At 43.0% G+C, this 20,488-nt stretch overlaps 1 long non-coding RNA gene across 1 annotated transcript; it reads left to right on the top strand.

Moving 5' to 3' along the window:
- Positions 1-5,558: 5,558 nt before the first annotated feature.
- LOC135577244 (uncharacterized) lies at positions 5,559-19,876 on the top strand. Its single transcript, XR_010468797.1, has 2 exons — positions 5,559-6,160; positions 18,456-19,876. It is a non-coding gene; the product is annotated as an uncharacterized LOC135577244 (long non-coding RNA).
- The last annotated feature ends 612 nt before the right edge of the window (positions 19,877-20,488 follow it).

Here is a 20,488-nt window from a genome sequence, read left to right as displayed (position 1 = left end):
AGCAAAGCCAGGATCATCCTCATGCGAGTTGTTCAGCACAGGAGGTCTGTACCGACAAACTAAACAAGGCCAGGCACAGACCCTAGCAGCAGTTTGCTTGTCTCCATGATGTTGAACCATTAGCAGAGCCCTGGCAGGGTTTTGGCCCCTGAGAGCCCAGGCTGCAGCAGGCGAGGGGCAGGAGCAGTTCAGGGTTAGCCAGTTCTGGCCACTTTCCAGGGAGCAGCTCGGACATGGCCACCCATCTTCGGAGGTGAGTGGAGTGGAGCTGTGTGAGCGCATGCTGTGCCATGCTAGCTGCCCTGAGGGACAGAGAAACCATTTTCTTCGCTGGAATAGATGTAGCCTCTTGGTTGTCTTAGGTGTGTTCTGGTATGCATAAAAAATCGTGCTCTTCAGGCGATCTAGGCACAAGGCCACTTAATTTCTGAAACCTAAAGAGCCATAGGCAAGGAGATACGTACCTAGATAGTCACACCAGCCAAGACAGTGGTGCTATTGGGCATGCAAGATAGCACAGCTACTGTTGCCTAAGGATGTTTTCACCAGAAACTGTAAGTGCTTTTGGTATTTCAAGTGCTTCAGCAAGTTAAACAGGTTTTTTTAAAAATTGTTTTCTTGCAGATAGGCACCTGAAACTGGTGTATGCAGCACTGTAGATCCTCAGCGCTGTTTTGGGTCTGGTTTGGGGATATTTATCTAACAGATTGATAGTTCACTTTTAGATCAAGCAGGAAATCCTGCTTGCACTGTGTTTCCAGCATAGTGCTGGCCTGGCATGCTGGCAGCTTGTCTCCTGTGGTGGCATTAAACTGAAGTCTGTTTCGTCCCCTGGAAGGTGTGAGGGAATGGTAAAGTGGGTCTGCGTGCTGCAGGGATGGGCAGTAAATGAGATTTCCCAAAATGTCCATGGCACATTTTGCAGCAGTGGGCTTCTGGGCCTGATCTGTCCCCTCTCGGCAGTAGTGTGGTTGTGTTTGCAGGACAGAGCTCACCCGGCATGCATACCTGCAGATTCATAAAGCAGTTGCATCTGTGACGGTTTACATCACTTTGTCCAGTTGCTGGCTGTGACCAGATTGGGCCTATTGCTTTTCAGAAAGGCAGAGCTAAATAGGTCTCAGAAATCTTATGAACTGTTAGCATGACATACTATTTTACCAATATGTAGACTTTTTCACCACAGTTAATTCTTGACTTATCCAGCTATCATGATTCCCCGAGCCCATTGTCAAATGTCTGATTGGTTTGAGCATTGTCGACATCTAACTTCATGATGTATGGTTGTTTTAAAGACACCTATTATATGTCATGAAGGATTTTCTTCAGATAATTTTTTCCACCGTTTTCTTGGGGGAATTTGGGACGAATGTCTAAGTTATGAGGGCTGGTCAAAATCTCCTTGTCTGAAACTCAGAGAAACCCCTAATTATCTTGAGCAGAAGTCAGGAGAAAAGGGGAGTCCTACCATACAGACAGAAATTGGAGATGGAGAAAAGTCCACATTTTTCCCAGAAGTCATGATTCTGGTCCACTTATATTAACAGAAGTTGTTCTGCTGCCTGAAAGGGCATCAAGATCAGCTCCTAGATGAGAGATAATACATCTTTAATGTTTAGATTTTCTAACAGCACTTTTCAAATTACAGCATGGCTATGATTTTAAAGTGTAAGCTATCTTCATGTTGAGCAACATTGATGAAAACCAAACAGGAGGCCTTTCTTCACTGATAATGCCCTTGTGGGTAAGGGCACAGAATACAGACCTTCTCTCTGTACTTAGGCTGCAGACAATTAGTCATGGGGAACAGGAGGAGACACACTCAATTATCCCAGCAAAGCCAGGAAAATGGAAATTGGTATTTCTAAGCAACCCATAAATTAAATATTTCAATAACTTAAATATTTATCTAATTCAGTTGTGAGCATGTCATGGACAGCATCTCACACATATGCAATATCCGTTTATGGAAAATGCCCTGATATAATCTGACACCATGTCAGAGCATATCAGTCGTTTAAAGAAATACTCCTTTTTCTGGAAAGAACATTATCAAGTTTCTACTCCAGACATGTGTCCATCCTACTTATGTCAGATAAGTGTCATAAGGTAAGAGTTGCCACTGTATTTTGCACGGCAACATAGTGGTCTTGCATTCCCAGGTATCCAAATCCAAATTACTGTACAGCATGGGCTGAATTATTCTCTGAACATCTCTCATAAACCTCTGCCTTCTTTGCCTCACATTGAAAAAACTGTGCAGAGTTAGAACAGAATTCAGCTTCCTGAAATTTCTTATTTTTACTTTACATAATCTTTGTATTCTATGATCTTTTCAAGTCTGAGAAGCTAAAAAGGGCAATGGCTCTGGTTTGCCTCCTTAAACATTACTAATTCTCTTAGAGGAGAGAGGAAGCAGTGCAGTGTGTCAATACAAAGCAACTTTAACTATGCCTTTCAGTACAGACATGTACAAGCATTCAGGAGCATGATTAATGATCTGTGGAGATGTGTTGGCCAAGTTCAGCCTTTCATTTGGCTATTGGATAATATATCAGGTACAGTATAAATGTTGTCCCCTTGAAAAAAGGAGTGTTATAACAATAAAGAGAAGAGAGATTGGTTTTGTTTTATGGAGGAGGCAAGGGGAGATAAGTAACCCTCTCTAAACAAACTGCAACAATTATACAGCAGGTGAAAGACGATGAGCAGAGCTGGTTAAATGAGATTTTCTTTAGTCACATAATATTATAGAAATAAGAGGGTTATGTATTATTTATTAAGAGAAGTAAAATCCTGCACCCCACAGATCTCTGGAGAGTTGTTGGTAATAAGTACAATATTCTCTCCATAACGATGTTCTTCTTTATTATTAATGAGCAATCTCATGAATTAACCATATTTATAAGGGCAGGCAGCACCACTGCCTTTAGGAAGTTACTTCATTATTCACAGAGTCAGAGAACCGTAAGGCTGGAAGGAGCCTGGGAGATCATCTGCTCTCTCTCTGTCTGTCAGAGACATCTTAACATTTTCAAAGAGTCAAACTTCTCCATCAATGGCAAAAAATTGGCTTAAAATGGCTGTGGTGCACCAGCTGTGACGTATGGCACAGTGTTTCTATTTTCCTCTACCTTGACTAAACAGCTATAATAACTAAACCATCAGAAAACGGGAGCAGGTTTGCAAGAAGCACAAGTATCAAAATCAAAAGCTTCTTGTCCTTATAGTAAACTGTGTCCAGGACATATCGAGCTATTAGTTCTTGTAGATGCCCGCTGGTGAGTGAAATGAATTGTAAACTACAAGCCTAACAGCCGTATGGAGGTCGATTAAAAGCTAGGAGGTTGAATAAGGTGTTTTTTTCAGCAATAGGACTAGAGGAGAAAACATGTTCAAGAGAAGGTTTTGGAGCAGCCTAATGATGAGTTTCACATAGGGCAAAATGTTTGCACCTGTCGCCTGGCATTTCCCACATCTGGTGGCTGGCTTGCATGTGGGATGTACTTGTACTAAAGGCAAATTTTGCACATCCACTACAGTAAACCACTTGAAAACACTGTTTTGCTGTTCCCCTGGTCCTTGTGAGATCTTTGATCTGCAGCAGCATCTATGGTGAAGCACCTGCAGTGCAGATGGGGTCTTTGAGAGCACACTTTGCATTAATGTAATGCGTGAGCATAGCAGACCTCCATGGCATGGGGAGGCCCAGGCACCAGCCAACAAGTATTTCAGCAGTTTCACGCAACAGGCTGTGAAAAGCTCTCCCAAAGTTATCTTTCCAAAGGGAGTCTGCTACAGGGTGCTCACTTTTTATGCAGACACAGAGCCAGCTGCAGTTTACCTTGTGGCTAAGAGCAAGCAGCCTGCAGAAACCCAGTTCCATGGGCTGGGATTGATTGCTCCAAGCGTTGGCTTAGGCAAGTGCCTGCAAAAGAATAAGGCAATTTGAAGAGACATTATTGACTCAGCTGCAATGTTCAGAAGGTCTTCAGCAGAAGCAGGGCGGCATTTAGCCTTAATGTGGTATCCAAAAACAGCTTTCTCAGTTGTTTTCTCTAGGTGTGTCTTTCTCTTTTATTACCAGGGAAGGACTGGAGGATCTGAATTTATGCTTGTCTAGCACTAGCAGCTCAGCATGGAAATGTGATGATTGCACTTTACGAGTTATAAGCTGCTCTGCATCTACCACATTAAGGTTGTAACATCAGCACTGTTGTCAGGTGATATATTTTTGGAGGAGACCATGATTCTCCAGTGCCTCCATCAGTTGTTAAATTGGTGCAAAAATTGAGTCAGATTCTGCCGTTTAGATGTTTTACACACTTCTGTCAAAAGGAGAAAGGCAAACGGATTATTTTAGCTGGATTTTAGGGCAGCTGGATGCAGGCACAAACCACATTAGCACTATGAGGCAGAAGGGAGTGTACTGATAAACTGACTTTCTCTGCTTGTGCCACTGTCACCACTGGAAGTTCTTCTGTTTGCACCAACATACAATTTCTGCACTTCTGAAGATGAGCCAGGTTGGTTGGTAGAGCATACATCTCAGTGTCAGCTGTTGTCTCCAGCACTGAGGCTGCTATGTTCTGTGACCATGTTTCTGTTATGCAAAGTGCACCCAGTGGGAGAAATAAGGCACCCACAGCTTTTGGAAATGGGACTGGAGCAGGAAGTTTAACTTGGGCTCCTACTTTTGACAATGTGAAGCTGCCCTGAGAGTCGGGGATGAGCTACCAGGTTTTGCTATAAGGGGGTGGAGATGGGATCCTGGTCACCTAAAGGCCCCAGAAGAACCTGGAAGATGTTAAAGAAACAGGTCCAATCTGACTCCACAAGCATATTATATTTAAAATTAATTGGAACATACTCACATTCATGAAAATGAACTTAAAATTCAGTGGCTGTGGAAGTACTGGCCACCACTGTATGAGAGCTTTGTGATTAAGTACACACACAGTAATTAATTACTCCAACTTTGGGTTTTTGCGCTTTTATTTCAGGTTAAAATGTGATGAAAATATTATTAAAATATTCCTTATTTTAATAATGGCAAAAGGCTTTCATTTAAAGAAGTATTATTGTTGCTAAATGGCAAATGTTATGCCATTAAATATTAGCAGGACTATCATGTGAAAGCCATGGGAGGCAACTTTGCTGTATTTGCTTGGGTGAGGCCTCTCAGACGGAGTGAATTTTCTACACTTGGACTCAGCACTTAAAGCTGTAGACAAATAAGAGAAAGCTCAAAGAAGCTCAGATATAACAAGAGAAAATGCAGCTTGTGTGGAGCTGGATTTACCCTGACTTGAGAAAATGTGACTGAAAAGGGATGTACAAGCTGTACCTAGAACAAAAGACAAGCACAAATTGCTTGCCAAGTTCAGTAAGAGCGGAATAAGATGTAATTAAGTTAATTAAAGGTCAGTACAGTTAGATGGGAGGAAAACTTTTCTAACCGCAGAGGGAGGTAGTGTCTAAATAGGTTACTTAGGATCGTTGTGGCAACCCCGTCTTCCCTGTCTCTGTGTCCCTGCCACTGTACAAATACTGGCTGGGATGTCATGGTTATGCTTGATATGGCTTTATGGAATGGGACTGTAAATGAAGTCCTTTCCAGCTCTATTTTTCTACGATTTTATGTCAATTTGACTGTTGTTGTGTAAAGCTTCCTCTGTCATGTGATCCAGAGCATTTCATCCGCTAAGCATTTTACTTAGAAAGTTTTCTTCCTACATATATTACAACCTATTTTTCTTTTCTTTTTCTTTTTTTTTTTTTTTTTAAAATAACAATGATAATCCACAGGATGAAGGTAGCACCTTTTACTCCTCACAAAGCTAAATTCACCATTGGCCTTGTTCATAAACCTTGTTCATAAAGGAGTAGACAGATGCACAGGAATGTTATGGAATTGCTGAGTGTTCATAAAATGCTGTGTTCATAAAGTAGGCTGGTAGCAAAAATGGGCACATAACCCAGGAAATATGTCTCCCAGGCCTTTCCCTAGCTGCCAGACCACATTATTTATCCAACAAATTATGCTGATGAAGACGGAGTACCCAATTTGCAGCTCTGACACAGATTCTTTTTCTCTTGTCACATGGAGAAATCATAATCCTCTGAATGCAGAAGAAGTCCTGGCTGGTGGAGATTCAAGGTAAAATCAGTTCCACAAATCTCTCATAGAATGCAGGTTAATACAACCCAAGAATTGGGGCTATGATGTTAAAACATAATTGCCTATTTTTTCTGCGGTGAAAAACTTGTTCTGATTGTGAAACTGTCTATGATTTGGTTTGGTAAAGTAAGAATACTTGATGTCAACAGAAACTAATATTGTCTAATTAATTAAACCACCTCATGATGCAATATGTAGTATAATATGTTTTCTCACAGTATTATGTCTTCACAGAGCTGTCACTCACTGCAAAGGCTACTATCTTTCTTTTATTTTCAGTACAAAAGCTAACTGTAAAACTTGAAACCTTTCTGGGAAATTGCTTGGATGCACAAAGAACAGACGAGTCTGGTTTACAATTTTCAGTGCTTTCTGAGCTTCATATAAAGAGGTTTTTGTCAGCTGCCCTCAGCTAGATGTGCAGAACCAGGTCCTCCAGGGTTGCAGTTTATTTTACAGCTTTCTCACAACCTTTATAATTGCAGATGTACATTAAGATAAAGTGTTGGTTCTTTCGCAAGAGTCTGTTACAATTTGTAGATTCCTGCGTTGCTCAGTTTGCTTTTTTACAAAGAATGGTGTCTGTTCAAGAGCAAACCAGGTGAATGCCATGAAAGTGCTGCCTTTTCAATGTGTTCTTGCTATCTGTGTTTGTTAAAGAGTGCTGTGTAGACAGCTATGTCGCACTTTACAAATGAGTAAGGAGGAAAGAGCTTGGCTACCGTGGTTAATTATTGTTGGTTTGTTGTGGCTATCAGTGTTTCCATTGGAAAAAAAACATGTGAAAGTCATACGAAGAGATGAATGCTTCATCACGCTGGATATTCTTCATATATCCAAAAGTTTAAGCTCCAGTGACCACACCATGCCATTTTTCCTGCCTTCTATCTTCTCTTTATCTTCTTTCTGTATCAATTGCAAGCAGTCTATGCTTGACAAAATTAAAAAAACAGCCATATGCTGTTGCAGAGACTTCAAAGAAGAATTTCTTCAGTCTTCCAGTTGCAATTAGATGCCCAGTGCTTCAGGAAAAATGTCTGTAAGAGAAGATGGTAATTCAGTACACTATTGAGCAACCTGGTAGTACCTGCCTGCACCTGGGACCCTGCCTTCCCAGAAGTGTTGGAGCAGGTAGCAACAGCTAAACCTGACTGCCTTATTCAGGATAAACAGAGTATGGAACAGCCACACATCTGTGTTCGCACCTCTTACAGGTGCCAACTAGCTAACAGCAAGATTAGCATAAACATGAATTGGTATAATATGGAGGGAAAGAGAAGTGTAAGTATCAGCATCATTTAGACAGATTTGATAATTTTTCAGTGTGTTTATGGCAGGAGGAGATGGTCTGCCATGCAGGGGTGTCATGCGTGTGTACTAGGGTGTGCAGGGCAAGCCTGTGTTTGACAGCCATGAACATGCCCACAGCAGAACAGCCTCAGTGTTGGGCATAAATATGTCTAAGAAACAAGTGACACATTTGCATACTGTTTAGCTGTGGTCAAACAACACATATAATTTGTCACTCAAATTGTTTGAGTAATATTTTTTCATGGTATAGATCCAGTTCTATAAATTAGTTGAAGAGCATTTGTTTAATAATTTAAATCCCTCAGTGTTTCAGTTGCTGGTTAAATTATTGATGGTTGTTTCTGCATTATTCACTCACCCTTAATAAAGCAACTGAAGCGTTGGTCTGACTGACTTTTCTCCCACTGGTGCTTACACATGCTTCAGTCCTGTTTGATGCACCTTTCTGATGGTATTTGATTCGTGCCATACTCACTGATGGTCCTGTCGGCATGTGCACTGACTTCTTAGACTTCCCTTTCCCTAGTGTGTAATCAGCGCCTTATGAGCAATACTGTTGCTTTCTGTATTCACTGATGAAACTTTACATGTAATCTAAATATCAGCAGGAACTAGTGTGATACAAGTGTGAAATCACCCATGGTTTACGTGGAGCCTGATCACAATGAGACAGTCTGGTCAGAGGCCACCCCACGTCCAGCTGTGCCTGGGCACACATGTCCTGGCAGATGTTCTCCTGCTGGCCTTGCTGCTGCATGCAGGAGCATGGGTCTATTTGGAAGGAGGGTGCAGGGGAGTGACCCCAAGGGCAAGGCAGATGTTTTCATCAAAATCTCATGGACACAGGTCTCACTCCCTGCTCCACATAGGCCAGGCTCTCATACAGGCTCCCTTTTGGCAGAGGGACTGGGCAGGAGGTGGTTTCGTCACCTATGTCTCCTCTCAGCAAGAGTAGCTGTCTGCATCTGCTTTTCTGCTGCTCAGCAGCTGCAGGAAGACGTGGTCACAGTTGCCCTTTGCTGTCTGATCTCTCACAGTTTCTGTAAGCCACAGGGAAGGAACCAGAACAGGAAATATTTTCTTGAGCGCAAGGTGCATTTTAGCAGCAGAACTGAAACCGCCAATGTCAAGTCTGAAAAACAGATGGCTGATAAAAGTAAAATATAGCTTATTCAGGAAGCACATAAATTGATGCAGCATGTTAATATTTTAGTGGCTCAGGCAGCTGCACTGTTTCTGATACAGTAAGACCACCCCTTTCCTCCAGAGCACAAGCTGAGCTGCAGCTCTTGTGAGCCCTGAGAAGGTCGGGTTGCTCCTCTCAGCCTATTCTTCTGTAACTTGGAGGTACCTTGGGAGGTTGGGGCTGTCCAGCTCTGGGAAAGGAAGCACTGAATATTGTAGGTAAAACTGTTTTTGACACATGGAGCTGTATATAGCCAGCAGTAGGGCTGGGACTTATCTTGTCTGATCCTGATCACGTCACTCATGTGAGCGATTGCATTAAAAGTCAGTGAGACTGTCCACCTCCTTGAACTGTCCTGGGAAAGGGTGACCCCAGGGTGCCCCAGAGCGAGGTGCCCTCTTGGTCTTCTTGCTATGGTGCAGGGGATGTCTGAGTCCCTTTAGGAAAACCAACCCTGTGGGGCAGTAGCTTGGAGGGCAGGCTGCAAACCACTGCTGGACCCATGTACTGCATCATCCAGCCTCACCAGTGGACTCACAGAACTGGAGGGAGACGAATGTCATCTCAAAGTCAGTCCTCAAGCTGCCCTTACCACAGAGTACCACCCTCAGCTGCAACTCCCTCATCTCAAAGCTTTTACTCAGAGCCTCACTTTTCAGATTTTTCCAGCAAAAGCCTGACCGATTTTTGCCAAAGTAGTTCTTTAAAAAGTGGTTCGTTTTTCAGTTGGAGGAAATTTTCTCTGAAGAGAAATATCACTTCCTGATTTGTTCTGCTAAGCAGCAGAGATCTGCAGAGCACAGCAGAGATCTGCAGAGCAGAAGCATGGTCAGCAGCTTCCTGCAGTGAAGTCAAAGCACCAATAGTTCAAATGTGGGAACAAGGCCAGGAAGCCAAAAGTATATCGCAGTATCACAGTATCACAGTATGTTTGGGATTGGAAGGGACCTCAAAAGACCATCTAGTCCAATCCCCCTGCTGGAGCAGGAACGCCTAAGTGAGGTCACACAGGAACATATCCAGGCGGGTTTTGAATGTCTCCAGAGAAGGAGACTCCACAACCTCCCTGGGCAGCCTGTTCCAGTGCTCCGTCACCCTTACTGAGAAGAAGTTTTTTCTCAAATTTAAGTGGAACCTCTTGTGTTCCAGCTTGATCCCATTACCCCTCATATCACATAACCGGAGCCATTAAAAACCATCTACAGGGAATCACAAATTTCATGCGGCTTCTGTAATTAAGAGTTGCATGGGTATAAAATGTCTCAGATCTAAAGGATGAGTAATAATTCAAATTCCTGCAAGTAACTGCAAGTCCAAATTCCACAGCAATCTCTGAGCAGTTGCAGCCTGCTTTGAACATGCCTTGCTCAGGATGATGAAACCAAGGAGGCTATAGCAAAACTGACTCAAAAACAAACAGAAAAAAATCTTCCTTCAGAACAGTAGATGAGAGCAAACATCGCAGTTCTTTGCATCTGCTTTCAGACACGAGGCTTTCCGGAGTCGGGGAGGAACCTGGCCTGTTGGGGTTCACTGTGGACAAATGCTCCCCTAGGTTTGGCTGTCGGGCACGGGGGTGTGGGGCGTGCACAGAGGCAGGGGCTGGTGCTCTGCGCTGCACCCCTCTGCGGGACAGCCCCCTCCCTCTTCCCTCCCCCCCGCCTGCTTCTCGGGCCTTGTTTGGTTTGGTTTTGCTAAGCACTGCTGCTTTCGGTTCCTCTACAATAGCGGAGCTTGTGTACAGAAAGGTCAACTTCAGGTCAAGCCAGGATCTTTTATCTTTTTTTCAAACCTGGTATGCAGACAAGCCTTATCCTGTAGAGATAAAGCAAATTTAGGCATTTTGAAAAAGATGCTGGAAAATGTTAGAAATAATTATTGGATCTTAGCTTTTGGATCCCTTCTTTTTATGTGAGCATCATTAATGTGCTGTAAATGTGGACTAAATGCCCAGCATCCCTGAAAAGAACACAATAATATACCACATCTGGATCAGAGTGGGTTTATAAAAAGCATTATTAAAATGAGCTGACAGAATTAACCACTGTAACTGAAGAAAATAAAATCCACATTTTCCCACTGAATGTGAGCTGCACTTTTACCATATAGGGCAGTATGTGTCTCTCTTTTCAGTTGCTAACAATAATCGATCTAAACATTTTTCTCCTGATTTTAACTTCAAGGCTAATCAGTATAATCATCTCCTGTGACAACCCGGAGAGCTCTGTGGTGGTGCTGGCTGTTGTTTTGCTGAACACTTCCCTGAGAAATAGATTTTGGCCAGAGGCAATGTCATGTGTCTCCCCCCTCCTGTGTCTCATTGTTGTGTATTTAAAGTCTGTGCCCAAGGGCAACCTCTTTCTCCCTGGGTATCTGGGTATTTCTCTGTGTCTTTCATGCTGGGCAAAAGGTATCAAACAATTCTGACTTCGCTGCTGCTATGCCCTGATTAGGCAGCTAAAAAGGGGGATAGCAATGGCACAGAGGATTTACTTCAGCTGTGTACTCACTGGGGAGCTCTCTTTATCAGTCTCCTAAGTGTGTTAGGGAAATCTCTGTAGACTCAATCCCGTTGTAATGAGCCCCATGCAAGCACACAACCAGAAAGGTGCTTGTCCTGAGAATCTTTGCTTCTGTAGAGGAAGAACAGCAGCTGAAGCATGCTCACATAAGTGCTGATTTAAGCTAATTTACCCCAAAGGGTGAGTCTTGGAACGGCAGTCCCAGATGGCAGTGGGTTTGCCAAGCCATGTTAGGCTGCTGTAGGGCCACTGCCATGTGAGGGTGGGGTGAGAGGTTAAGACGGAGGCCCCAAATACAGAAATGCTGCTTCCTGCTAGGTACTCAGTTTGATGTGCGGCTTACCATGCCCAAGCTCATCAGCTGAGGGGAGGTTCTCCATGAGCATGGGACATACATGAGGTATGAGCTCACAAGCCCCTCTCTAGGTTCTCCCTGCCCCCCTGGTCCCGCTGGCCTGGTGATACCTCCATCTACTGTTAAGGTTTAGTGTGGGAGGGAGAAATCTTATGAGAAGTCCTGCTGCCTGCCCAACTCCTCGTGGCAACCCAGCTTATGGATGGCAAGGCAACCATGCTGTAGCCGAGGTCCACCATGGCAAATCAAAGGGACCCCCTCTCAGCTGCAGGCAGGGATCTTGTGCTGCTCCAGGAAAGGAGCCACCAGAGAGCCTGCAAGGATCCTTGTTTCAGTAGCAGAAAAAAGTAAACTATTTCACTGATGCACCACCATGCTTTATTTTTTCCCAACTATTACTGCTTGAAAAAATTCCCTGGGTTGCTGAAGTTAAAATTTTGTGGAAGATATCTTTTATTGAGACAATTGCAAACAGCCTGCACTGGCGTCAAGTGAAATGACAGGAGTCTGTTGTGGACTTCCATGCAAACCTTATGGCACAGCTCATTCATGCGTTTTGTCTTCACTTGCCCAAATGTCACCAAGTAAGACCAGCTCTGGGGCTGCCTATTGAATGCAGAGTCTTTTGAGTGCCATAGAGGACCCCAGACATGACAGGCTCAGGTCCTACAGCTGCAATAGTAGATGATCAAGTATAGAGAAGTTTGTATAACTAAAAGAGATGAGAGAACAAAGGGGACCCTACCAGCATGACACCAGCAGTTGTGTAATTTGGGTGAAGGCAGAGACAGAGGGAAGGTGGTTCTCTGGCCATGATGACTAACTCCTCTCTTTCTGCAGCTGGACTCGTGAGGACAAGGCACTCATAGCTCATCTTCTTTTGAAGACGACAGTGAAGCATCCTCTACTGCCCAGACAAACTTGCAACTTACATTTCAGATCTGACTTACCTGGTGGGGACAGTCAGTGGAACACTGTCAGAAGAAGGAGATAAGGGCTGACTGTGAATGTCATAGAGCAGCTCCAGCTTTACAGCCTCCCCAGCCAGTGCCACCGTAGTGGACAAGTCGTGGGCAGGTCCATCTGGCCCCAGGCAGGGCCTGGCTGGCCCTGGCATTTATCTGCAAGGTGGAGAGGGCAGAGGAAGGCACAGGGAGCTGCCTGCACTGCCAGGCAGGACACAGGACCTTTGTTCCCTCCCCATGACCCCTTCAGCCTCACAATGTGGAGGGTTTTCTGGGGAAGGAAAATGACAGCATGCTACACATTTACCCAACCCCCTCTTTCCCCTTTCCCCTGCTTTGCTCTCCCCAGATCCTGTACACTGTTTCACTGGGGCAGCATTTGGCTCCAGCGATAAGCATGAGCACATCCATTGAAGTGTAGTGAGTCAAACCCACTATCCATCTTCTTTTGTAATTACCTTGATTTTCTAGATTTCTAGCATATCTGAGCACCTGCTTATACAGTGCCAGAATCTGGCATGGGAGTGTAAAATGATGGATTCTTTCTATATCTCTGGACTTCTTTACAAAGTGCAGGTAATCTGTGCAAAATGAGATCATTCAGCCAGACACAATGTGAGAGACAGCTGAAGTAAAGGGTATACACCTGTACCAGGCAGTTCAGCAGCAAATAATGAATTACCTCTCTGCCCACTCATTATCTGTTTCTGGCATGATGCTCAAGAGAGACAAGAGGAATATTTTCTTCTGTGGCTTGTTGTTAGTCTCTGCAGACTGCAGATAAGGTAAGATGCAAAGAAAGATGTTGCTGTTCTACACCTCAGAAAGGTTTCCCTTGGATCTGCCCTCTTTGCAAAAGCATCGCGATGCCTTTGATTTGCTAAATTGCTGGCACCAACAAACTTCTGTAGTAGGTTTGCAATGTATAAAACATTGAAAAAAATATTCCATGAGCCAAAAGTCTAGTTGTCCGTGGTATAACTCAGCTGAATTAAATAGAGCTACATGGGGAGAGGGTGTAGGCTGTGAATTTCATCAGTCTGAGAGATTTCTTTGAATCTCTCACATTTTCATCATAGCAAAAAGGAACATCTGGACATATTGTGCAAGGGCTACATTCTGCTTTCAGTTGTGTTGAGGCAAACCCAGAGTTGTCCCTATGGGATAATTCAATATTTACCCCAGGATAAACAAGAGCAGGATCTGTCACCATATTTTTGGCTTTACTGCTTTGTTCTCTAAGCTTAACCTGTTCTTGTCCAGCTTGACTCACTTTCTGAATTTCCCTCTTCCTGAATGAGACACAGGAGCAGGAAGGAAGATCTAAGAAGTCTCCAGTTTTTCATTTGAGTTTTTCGTTGTTCTTGGTATTCTCTAAAAACCATCTCTCCTGTGTCACTGTTTCTGATAATCTTTTCTCCTTTTGGCAACCTATAAATTACTCCTGCTACCTTCCTCCCCATCTACATTGCTTATTCTTCTTTCCTTTTCACTTACAGTAAAGAAAAGTGAACAACCAAAGAGTTTTCTTGTTGTTTGTCTTTTCCCACTAGTTCCAAAGGCCTCAGCTAAGAAAACAAAACAAGGCAGCTCACTCAGGGCCATGCTGGGAATTGTACTTTTCAACTGTCTCCACTGTGTGCCCCTGACACTCTTCAGACCATGGAGAGTTTAGGAAACAGGAAGAGGCTGTCAAATGCAGCAGTCTTGCACTTTTTGATTTATCTCTAATTCCTCTTCTTACTCTGTGTCTGTACTTTCAATTTTGTCTTCTTTTGGCCTGACCCAAATCTGAAGCTGCAGTTTTTTAAAGTAAGAACTGACATCAGGTGCCCAAATGAGACAGATATGCGGGGTACACTTTTTGGAGATTCAGTCTGAACACCTGAGGAAGTTCAAGCTCCTTCAGCAGCAGGGCTCAAACACTTTGAGAAATCAGGGCTGACTGCGAATATCAGTGTAAGCATCCCAAAAGGACAGCACCAAAAAGCCCAATGTGCAACTTTGCATCTGGAGGTGCTCAGCAGCCAGACCCAGTCTCGCTCTATCCCAGGCGCTAGACATGGGCGCCGTCTTCCATGGTTTGTTGTGAAACACAGGGGCTCGGGTCCCTCTGCTTTTCCTCTTGCATGAGTAACACAAGTCCACTAACACCTTTTATTCTGCTGCTTATATTTAAAATAGGGAAAAAGGGCTATTTGCTGCAGAAGCCCTGAGAAAATTGTCTGCAAAGAATACAAGCAGCAACTTATCCTACCAGCTCTTGCATTTCCTCCAGCTTCCTGCACTGTTTTCCCAGGAGGCACCTAAGAGCTTGTAGCATATTGTCCTTGATGCCACTGCAATTCTAAGATAATTGACTTTGCTCCTGAGAAATAAATGTTCTTGCCCTGGTAAACATGAAAAAGCATCTCCACGCAGACATTTCCTGATACTTCTATTTGACAGACTAGAACAGTGAAGCAGGAGTTGATGTTTTGATTGCATCCATCAGCCTTGACATAAGGACAGGCTGATGCATGTAATGCATATCATTAAAAATAGTTAGCACAAAGAAATGGTTGTTATTTTGCTTAAATTGAGCTGGATTCAGTAGCTAATTAAGTACAGACTTTTTCCATGGTTATATGCAGTTTTCAAATTCCTATAACACAAACTGTTTCAGAGGATAAGTTAAATACAGAATGCATTGAGTTTGGTAGAGAAAGTTTAAAGGTCTGCATTTTCCCACCAAAGCTATTTGATATCAGCTACAGAGTGGGTGTGTGTGTGTGTGGAAGGGTTATGACCCCTTTTATTTTTACAACCATTGCCATGATTTCATAATACTGGCAGCAGTCACTTCAAGCGAGGGACTAGACTTTATTACTACAATTATATGCTAGTATGTGGGCATAAAACAGAAAAACTTTTCTGTAGATAAATGTCAGTAGCAAAATCCTTTTGTCCAACAAATAGTCCTGTAGCAGTGTTATGAATATTATATTAACCTCAATAAATGCTATGCCAGAAATGTCTTCTGTACTTGGTATAAGTTCTGTGTTCTTACAGCAGGTTTGTTCTGAGAAATGAATATATTCAATGCTGAGGGCATACAGCACCTTTCCTTTGCGAAGCATGTTACAGATGTGCACACATAAATCATAACGGCCCATTGTAGGAGGCAGTAACATTATTTCAAACAGCAGGGAAACTGAGGCAAGGAGGGTACAGTTGAATGTAGTGAATGCAATTTTGGGTGTTCCAACTGTGATGCTGTGCGTGTGTCCTGACAGTGTGGTGCAGGAGTGGGGTGACATAGGTTTGAGCCACAAGGCTCCAGCCAGGCCAACTCTGGTAAGAACTTTGCCATTTGAGTTTCCAGGGCAGGGTGTGAAAGGGAAGGATGAATCCTGCAGGAGAGATGATGCACTGAACCCCATCCCTGCTGCCCCCAGACAAAACTCCTGTGCTGGCAGGGCAGGGCACTGCCCTTGGGTGGGAGGTCCATCAGCAAAGATGAAGGAAGAATCAAAGAAGAGAGTTTTGTTGAAGTCTGTCACTCTTCAGATCAACTCCTAAGGCCTTCCAGCCCAGCTATGAGAGCATGGAGCCGCTAGCCTGCCAGCCAGCTGAGCCAGGCTTGCCTAAAACCTGGCTTTCTGATTATGCACGAGAATGAAGTGCAGCCTCAGTAGTTCACAGCCTGGTCTGAGAGGTCAGCACCCAGGCAGGATGGCCCCAGCAGCACTAAGTGAGCTGCAAGTGCTGGGGACAGCTGCTCTCCAAATCTGGCAGGACTATAGGGTGGACAGTTTTGGCCTAAGCAAGAGGTGACTCTGCGATCAGCAGTGACTTCAGACTCAATGGTTCTCTCCTGAACCAGCATCACTCTTGAGCAGAGCAGGGCTGATGTCTGGTGGGGCAAACACTGAGCAAGACTCACTAGCAACTTAGCTAATAGAATTATTTGTCTAACAGGAGGGATATAAAATCCCACAAAATGTTGATCTCTATTTTTTTCACATTTATTTCCTTGCCCCTGTTTTCAAGTAAGGTGATGGAGGTATACAGAGTAGCATATCCAACTCTATGGACACTAAGTGTTTTTCTCCACTGTCTTTCATTCCAATCATATTAAATTTTCCATCAGAAAAGAAAAATGGCCAATAATGTAAATAGCACATTACACTGGAAAAGTAGATTGATTCAACTTTGTCTCAATTATCATGTTGGCATGGAATTAGTAAAATTACTGTTTGTGAATAATTCACAATGTAATTTTGAGTACTTTTCCCTCTTTGTACGTGACCTGACTTTTCAGGTAGTTGCCTGATATCACATGTTGATGTACAGCTGAATAACAAGCTGTTATTATTAACCATTTCCTATCAGTCCTATAAGCCATGCAGTATCTGATGTGTTCTCTATTTCTTCTTGACTGAAACTTCTGTAAAGAGAGAATGATATGTAACAAATATGGTGCTTTTTGTTATGCATTTTCAGTACTACTGTTTGTCCTTCCTGTAAGTTGAGAAATAGGGTTGTACCCAGAGTTTTTTTAAATGTCAAATGGTCACAAATAATAAATGATACGATCCTGCCATCCCAAGTTACATTCATTGTTTAAAGCCATGTAAATATTCACAGAACAAATCTAAATACATGTGGATATTGCATATCTCTAATGACAAATGCTTGCAACAACTCATATTTAAAAAAAAATCATGTGTGTAAACATGCAGCAGTGGTCAGTCCTACAGTAACATAACTTTTTCAGCTTTTGAAGATCAGGAACAACTAAAAATGACAACCAGCATGGATATACATTTTAGCTGGCTGTACTTAAAATGAAAGGTCAGCACAACCACAGGCAACCAGGATGCTTGAAATGACAGAAGAGATCTGAGGGTGAAACCAGAGACTCATCCAAAAACAAGGGATGTCATCTCTTGACTGTTGATCAGTAATGAACTTTAGGCAATTCAGACCTTGAGTCCCAGTGCTTTGTATGTTATTTACTGAGTAATGTTATAGCACAAGGCCCCTGTGCTTCTGAAACAAAAACACGTTTGATAGCAAACTGTACCACGGAGAGGCTGCAGCCCGAACAGTGTTTGAGTGTTTGGCTCCCCCATGCCCTCTGCAACACCCCTGTTAGAGGCACAAAGCCAGGAGGGTGGCTGTCCTTCATGGCATCTGCAGGTATTGCTGCTTTTCAGCTGCCTTCAGACACACTGGTATAGCACAGAGGTTAGAAGCTGTGGCTGGCTTGTGACTGCCGTGATAGGGAGGTTTTATAGCAACTTTATTATGGCAGAGTTTTATGGTGATGACAACAAAGTGGGCAGTGCAGCACTACCAGTGGCCTGCTCTGCCTCTTCTTACTGAGAGTGCAAATTATTCTCACTACAGGATTCCTTGCCTAGTTATTATTTCGATTGTACAAATAGTGTAATGTGCAAGACAAGGCGACAGAGCTAAAGAACTTATCCACAAAGGCTTGTTTCTGCCCTGCTGATTTTCAGAGCTATACTTATTCTATTTTCAATACAGTGTATCTGGTATTGACAAGTATTGACAACCCTGTAATGATGCTGAAACTTGAATTAAAAAGGAAAACTATTACACGCAAAAGTCAGCCTACTACTTAAGAGTCTGAGGATCACAAAACTTGCTCCTGCCATCAGGTGCATTTTGGAGAATTAGGCAGAGTGAGTAGCATGTTCATGATTGAAAACAAGGAGCTGGACAGCAGCACTGTGAAAAGTGATGGCCCAAAACAACGTTGCTCAACCCAGTGCTCAGGCAAGGGTACTGAATTCCCGATCTATTAACTAACAAATATTTTGTCATTGCTTCTCTCAACTGCCACAGTCTTTTCCAGGTTCATCCTTGCAAGGATCAATATTAGGCCTCACTCAATGACTGTAACAGATCTTTACTTCTTGTTTAGCAAGATTAATGAGCAAAGACTACCACTAGTCTGGGAGATCACACCTGGATTGATGATTTGAAATATACATCGTGAAACTTCAAAGTTCACTGAAGAGAAAAGGTATAAGATAATTTTTATTGTATTGATGTTTTAATAATTATTACTCTCAAACACCCACTCAACTTGTCTGTCTCCTGTCATATAGATAAAAATAAAGAGAAACCAGTCTGGTCTCTTTTGACACACAGGACCATAATAGGCTGGGGAGAACAATACCAGGGCAAGATGGGGCTGGTCTGAGGATCTTTAGAGTCATCCCACTCTGTCTAGTCCCTGGCTAGAAAATGGAAACGTATTTGGGAGCAGACAAGACCTCAAATTAGTTTATTGAATAAGAAAACTGCTTATTTTTTGCTGCATAATCTTGAGATTGTGAACCTACATTTCTCATGGTGTCCTGTTGAAAGAAAATGAAAGAATAACCCAAATCAGAGACAGTGTTCAGCAAGAAATCATCCAGTTTTGGCTGGACAAAAAAGGATATCCACCTCTGAATTTATTCCACAGTGTGAGCAGAGTAGCAAAAAGCTTGCCTGAGAAGCACCAGCCTGCTGGATCAACAAGGGGAATGAAAGTGTTTTCCCCTTTCTGATGGCGGTACTGAAGAATGGATGCAAGCTTCCTGTTTGTGTTTTCTTGGCTTGGTTTTGGTGTAGCACTCAACTGATGTGTGTGAAACCTTGGCAGGTAACGAACTACACACTGAAACAGACAGAAACCAAACTTGCAATGATCCTCACGTGTGAGTTGGACGCGGGAGCTGTGGGAAGAAGTGGGTGCTGGGCGTAGTCACAGGCTGGGGAGCAGGAGAGACAGTAAGGAAAATAAACCGTGTCTCAAAATAATGTATCAAAATCCTAGCGATATATCAATTCCCCTAGACACTTCAGTGCTTTTTCTAAAAACTGCCTTGAACCTCGCAGACTAGTTCTTTCTGATATATGTTTAATATTTTACATCAGTTTACTACTATCTCTACCTGTTTGTTTTGGGTTTTTTTGGTTCTGTTTTGGTTTTTTTTTTAATCATCTCTTTTTTCCCCCTAGGTGGTTCACTTCCTTTCCCCAGAAACAAACACACTGTTATCTGAAAATACCGTTCATTACAGGAAATCTGCTTTTCTGCCCTGTTTCTGTGCTTCCAGTAAGCTTCAGCATCCAGATCTGGTGTTACAGCTCAGGGACGAAGTCCTTCATTGTCCAGTTCTGCAAGGAAATAGTTATGCATGAACTTTACAATTAGTGTCCAGAATTTACCAGAAAAAAAAAAAAAAAAGACTCACACCAAAACACAGCAAACAACCATCAAAACAAAACGAACAACCCCACAGAATTGTGCAATAAAATTTTTCATAATAAACTTTGCAGAAGCTGTTTAAACTGTTTATAATTTGCCTGTTTTTTAAGGTATGTAGAGAGAGGGAACCCAACATACCTCACGTGGGGCCACTTCTCTGTTTGGACCCGCTGGATACCAAATGGGACCATTTACATTTGCAGCTGCTGGTACATATGCTAAAATTAGACTAAATAAAAAATAGCAGCTGCATGGGCAGAAACAAACCAAAGCTGATTCACAGATGGGGGCAGCTTGGGGAGCTCAGGCGTTGCAGCTAGATTTGACACAAAGGCTGGTCCAGTGTAAGAGCCCTGTGCCTATGAAGACACAATAGCCTATAATGGTAAGCCAAAACTATGTTCTGCTCAACCCCCTTGCTAGGGAAATCCTTTCACTGTCCTAGACTTTTTTTTTTTTAATTTTTAATTTTATTTTTTTTAACATATGTTACAATGTCTCATTATGTAGGAACACATTTCCCTTTAACATGTCTGTCGTCTCCTATCCCCTCAGCCTCCCCCAGAAACTTTCCTTGGACAACCACACTCATTGTGGCCCATGCCAAGAAAAGCCCACTCTCTGCTTGTGTCCAGCCCCGTGCTCCCTGCTAACTCTATGCCAAGACATTGACAGAGTGCAGGATCTTTCTCTTC

Source organism: Columba livia, chromosome Z (genome assembly GCF_036013475.1).
Source record: "Columba livia isolate bColLiv1 breed racing homer chromosome Z, bColLiv1.pat.W.v2, whole genome shotgun sequence".
NCBI classification, from domain to species: Eukaryota; Metazoa; Chordata; class Aves; order Columbiformes; family Columbidae; genus Columba; species Columba livia.
Note: the sequence above shows the minus strand (reverse complement) of the source record. Positions and strands in the feature narration are given on the sequence as shown.